Raw genomic sequence first — 6,000 nt, forward strand, 5'->3', positions numbered from 1 at the left:
ATACTTATTTTTTTCTTACAAATTTCAAGGTGGTGCAGTTGCGGCAGTGCAACACCCCGCGCGACGCCACTGGTACCAGACACCTGACTTTAGCTTTTTCAGTCTCTATAGCGTAAGATATGTTGAGCTCCACCTTGTATCTACATCTTGAACAAGAAGCAAGGCTTTTTGTTTTCTTTGTGCTTTTTAATGTTTCTTGCATTGTCCCGCAAAAAAAAACGTAAACATGACCCAAGGTAATATTCCAATTACTAAGCATATCCTGAATGTAACTACAAATTTTTTGCCCAGTATGCTCACCCTCCATTTCACGGCAGTGCCAAACACGATGCTGTTATTAAAAACTTTCATTCAACCAATGTGCTGTAAAAGACATATATGATTTAAAGATAATTTCAATTAAAGGATATTATTGGGAAAGAAAATGATGTAATTTGAATTATTTTAAGTATTCACAACCATCATTCAATCCAAAAAATAGAACATCAAATAAAAATTTATTGAAAATAAATTAAGGTTTTATTACTAACAGATTTTTTTTTTCTTTAGAACGTTGTTTTGAAAACAAATTATTAAAATGTTTGAAGTTATAACATACATGTTATAAATTGAAATTATCAATCAAATATATAAAATAATATTAAGACAAAAGTATATAGCTAAAAGTATGCAAGCATCTGCTTTAATGTTACATATTTAAGTTGGATCTTTTTTTATATAATATTTGACTTTTATATGAAAACTCTTACAAAAAAACAACCTTATTGTAACAGATATTTTTTATTTTAACTAACAAGCGCTCCAAAAAAGACGTAATAACATGATTAATTTTTATAAAATTAAGAGAAAGTTAAAATACAGTATAATGTTTATTGAACGACAAAACTACGTTCAAAAAATTTGGTCCAAGGACCTGGTGCACGAGAGAACCTTTTAGTTATCGTGTCGAACACCAGAACAGTTTAATAACATGTCCAGTTTAATGTCATGTCCTACAATCCTTGTCACAAGTCATTTATGACACAATTTTATATATAATCAATAACATCTAAATGAAGACTGAAAACCATATTAACCAAACAAAAGATATTTTTAATTATTACATGGTCTTTGTAAACTAGACCTCCCTACTAAAAAATCAATAAATTTATCCATGAAATATATGTTATAAGTTTTTAAGATAACCTTAAAGAGATGTTTAGAAAAAAATCCTGGTAAGGCCTGAGCTATGCAGATAAGATTTCACTGAACGAAGGTGACCCGAGGAAAACCTTACTAAAACGAAATAAATTAAAATACCTACAATACAAGTACATTTAACTTTTATACTCTCGTAAGAGAAAAGCCAATATGTTAGTTCAACCGAAATAGGTTCACGAGCAAACATAAAAAACTAAACATATGATGAATAAGTAAGAGCGGTTACCCAAAAAGCTGGAATTAAACGCCTATGTACTTAATTTTATTTTACAGTCTAACAAAAATAATTTATCAGAGTTTTTATACTTGGTGCAAAACTCAAAATCAAAGTTGAAAATGATTTTATAAGTGTGAAAAAGCATTGTTTTATCAACCCAAGCGTGAAATCATTAACTAGTTTTACATTTAATTTAACTTTTGACAAACAATTGAGTAAAGTTCAAAATGTTTAAACAAGGTCTACCGGATCCGAAATTTCGGATTCGGATGAATCCGGATCCGAGTCCGATTCTTGGATTTGGTAGATTACTAAATAGAATACATCGTATTTTAGTACAAAAAACTGGTAGTTATTTATTATCTAGTGTGAAAGTGGTAAGTTTTTCTGAAAGCTTTAGATAAAAACTTTACCTAAGATACGTTCAAGAGGCGTACGTTATCGATGTGCTTATTGTATTTCAGATTTACTGCTTAAGTTTAGATTTTCTCGAAATGTTTATACAAATTAATAAGTTGTCTACCAGATTCAAGATCCGGCCGGATGACTCGTTTTTGAATCCAAAATCTAATTTCAAAAACTTTCCATATCCGGATTCGGCTGGATCTTAATTCAAGAATTATCCGGATCCAGTAGATCACTAATTTTGCTTTAACTGTTTTAGCTCCATCCAGTTTCATTCCTAAGTTATTATTTTATTGCTTTGAAAAGTTCAGAGCATAAAAGTGTTTATATCTTTTTATTGCCTTATTAGTTGATAAAAAACCATATACACTGCTGTATATTGCAAATTGAAAACTAGAAAATCTGTAGTGATCCCTTTCCGCGCCACAACCTTCTGTGTAATCTGAAGATTATTTTATGAAGGTGGTAACTAGTACGAGCAAAAGCATTGAGTTTTAAAACCGGCGGAAAGCTTTTTTTCTCCAACACAAATTAAAAAAGACTAGATTTTATAATGTAGTTTAAGAGTGTGGAAAAGCCATTTGCAAATGTATTACGTTCTACATTTTTAAACAAATATTACAAATATTACACAAACAAAAGTCAATATCACATTTTTTGTCGTGTTTTGTGATGTTGTTTTAAAATACAAAATTTCAAACGCATTGTTACGTAACTTTAAGTATTTTTTTCCAAAAAACTTTAAGCGAATTTCGCGTTGATAGCAAAAACACAGCATGGCGCTTGCCACCATGAAACCTGTTTATTTTGCTTTTTGTTTTTTCCTGTTTCTGACAACGGCCACCTGCCAAGTGAGGTTAGGGAAGCGTGTAAAAAACGTTTCCACGTATCCCTACCAGGCGCTTTTACAAGTGAGCTGGCTGAACCGAGATTGTAGCAACCTTGAATTTACCAAAAGCAGCGGAATTATAGTGAGCAGAAACTTCGTCTTGACGGCGCAACATTGTGTGAAAGAAAGCGAACAATTTTGGTGTAAACGAATTGGTAGAGATGCAAGAACTCGAGAATGGCACAACCGTAGGGAAACTACTATTTATTTTGGAACTTTGCAACTATACGGCCAAGGCAGCTTGCAGGTAATCCGCATAATGGATGATACCGCTTACGCCTTCAATCATGACTACAGAGGGGCAGACAGGAATAATCTCTTTGGACCTAGGAGCAACAACGACATAGCGCTCGTCCGCACGACGGAACCAATAAGATTCCACGCGACGCGGGTGGCGCCGGCGGTACTCGGCAACCGGCAAAGCCGCAGCAGGACCGGCTGGCAGTGTCGCATAAACGGTTGGGGACAGTCATTACGGGAAGAAATGAGAAATGAGTATTTGAGCGAGTATTTAAGGCACGCATGGAACAAGATTATGAGCCCGGCAACTTGCGGAAATGATAACATCAATGACGAGATCGACACGGAAATTTGCACCGAGGGCACGTACAGGTGGCTGCAAGCATTCGTCTCGAACGACGAGAATGAACCGGACTTCAATGCTGACATGATAGATGATTGGGTGGCTCCTTCGATAATGCATGGTGACTCGGGCGGGCCTCTGTCCTGCCACTCTGACGCAAGGCATACCTACCGAGAACAGCACATGTCTGTCTACGCGGTGGTTTCCCATGGAAGCGTTTGGGCAGGACGCGAGGAGGAATACGGTTACTTCACCAGGGTTGCCGCCCACATCGGCTGGATCAGACGGCAATTCCATCAGTTCAACGAGGAGAGGCGCGGTCGAGAGGGTCACGTCGACGAGGAACTGCTTCTGGACGGCAGGCACGCCGCGATGGGTCAGTTCCCGTACCAGGTCGCCGTCGAGCGTCAAGGCGTCCATCGTTGTTCGGGAGCCATCATCGACAAGCGTTGGGTGGTGTCTGCCGCCGACTGCTTCAGGCTGAACCATAACGTCACCGCCGGCCTGGTCAACTTTCTCGTCGACACCAACCTCGCGCTCCAGACGAGGACTTGCGTGAGAATCGAGAGAAGAGACGATTTGGAGCTGTGCCAAATGGACAGGAGGTTCAGTTTGCACGGCCGCTTCGTCAAAAAGATCAAGCTCGACACGCGGAATTTCGAAGAGGTTCCGGAGGAATGCGTGGCCTCGAGCTGGGAGTCCAACAACGACCGGTTGTCGAACCACCTGACGTACAAGGAAGCGGAGCTCCGGTGGCTTAACGAGCCGCTGGACGTGGAAGAAAACAACCAATTCGACCATGAATCGAGGACGGGACCCGGCGCTCCGCTGGTTTGCACAGAAGTTGACAACGACGTAATTGACGACTACGAAAGTGATGACAGGCACCGCTACCTCTACGGAATAAACGTCGCTGGAAGGAGGAACGGGGATGGGATAGAAGGCTATCTTAACGTCAGGAGGCACATCGAGTGGATTTTGCAGATCATTGGGACAAAGGAGGAGCAAAGAAGGAGGCTTTGATAAGTAATCAAATGGCATGTGTTTTAAAAGTATTGCAATAAATGTAACATAATAATAACGTTTTCGTGTTGAAATTTATACTTAAAGTTATAAATAATCTATCTAAAGCAGATTTCCCAAAGTGGGTCATATGGCCCCTTTATAGTTAAAATATATAGAAATCTATAAAAAGTTAGTGCCCTTTTTAAATAACATCCAAACAAACCTAGCTTCCATACTTTTGGGCTTACACTTGTGTATTGCATTAGCAGGTTGGTACCAGTTTGTTTTCTATAAACATTTGTGTGGAGTTTGTTTGAAACTACTTTAACTTCTGTATCTAAAAATCGGAATTTATTGTTGGCAGATTTTTCTATATATTTTAAGTTCAGAATAAAAAACGACTTTTTACGCACGATATGTTGACGATACTTTTGTACTTATGGAAAATGATAATGACTTAAATAGTTTCTTTTACGCGATAAACTCACTGCAGTCAAATCTAACATTTACTCTAGAAAAGTATGCCAATTATAAGTTCCGTTTTAGAAACAGAAGTTAAACTAGTTTCAAACAAACTCCGCACAATTTTTTATAGAAAACAAACAAATACCAACCTGCTAATGCAGTACAAAAATGTATGCCCAAAAGCATAGAAGCTAGGTTTGTTGGACTGTTATTTAAACAAAGCACTAAATATAAGTACAAGCTTCTCCAATTTAAAAAAAGTACTTTAAAAAAACATTAAAAAATGAGTATCCGGAACAACTTATACGGACTAAAATAAATAATATTCACGAAACCAACAAAAATAACCACTAAACTTTTAAACAACAGCAAAAAATAAATACAGATAAAAGCTCTGAAATCGATTTAGGTTCGTATTTTACAACTATTTATTTAGGAAGCTGCTCGTTGAAACTTCAAAAACGAATAAGAACTGTTGTTGGAAAACACGGTATAAGATTAATACCAGAATATAACAAAAAGTTTCTGAATGTTTCAACATTAAAAGCAAGTGTTATGAAATATTTGACGCGAATGTCATATATGAGTATACCTTCTCTGTAGATCAGATGATCTCCAATTTTGGGGAGACCTCGCGTCAAATGTTTAGAAGAGTTGGGGACCACAAAGAAAAGGATAAACGAAGTGATATTTTTGAGTACTTGCACCATTGTACACGATGTCAAAACTCCAATATCTATGATAATTTCAAGGTCCTTTAAAGGTGTTCCCGAAGTGAGTTTTATACTAGTTTATTGAACGACAAAAAAAAGACGCTCAAAGTATTTGGTCCTTGGACTTGGTGCACGAAGAACCCGGTTTCGGTGACCGAGTCGCACACCACGAATACCTTTTAACGTCTTGTCCAGAACAAGCTTGGAATCAATGCTTATCGAAATAGAAAAACCAAAACTAGTTACGCAAGTTTCTGGGAATGGAAAGATAGCCCTACTAACAGTATATTAACTCAATTATAGTTATAAATTTTTTGTTTTGATAGTAAGTTTTTTATAATATTGAACAACTACGTCATGATTAGTTTAGTTTTTTATATCAATCTTTAAAACTGTTTTACAATTCATTTAAATTTAGAGAATCAAGTAGATCAGAAATGCTTTGAGTTTTACAAAAAAATTGAAAATAAAAATTATATTCTTGTAGAGTTGCAAAAGATATTTATGAAATAACTTTTTTTAT

This window comes from Thalia democratica, chromosome 9, assembly GCF_965202585.1.
Source record: "Thalia democratica chromosome 9, ktThaDemo2.hap1.1, whole genome shotgun sequence".
NCBI lineage: Eukaryota > Metazoa > Chordata > Thaliacea > Salpida > Salpidae > Thalia > Thalia democratica.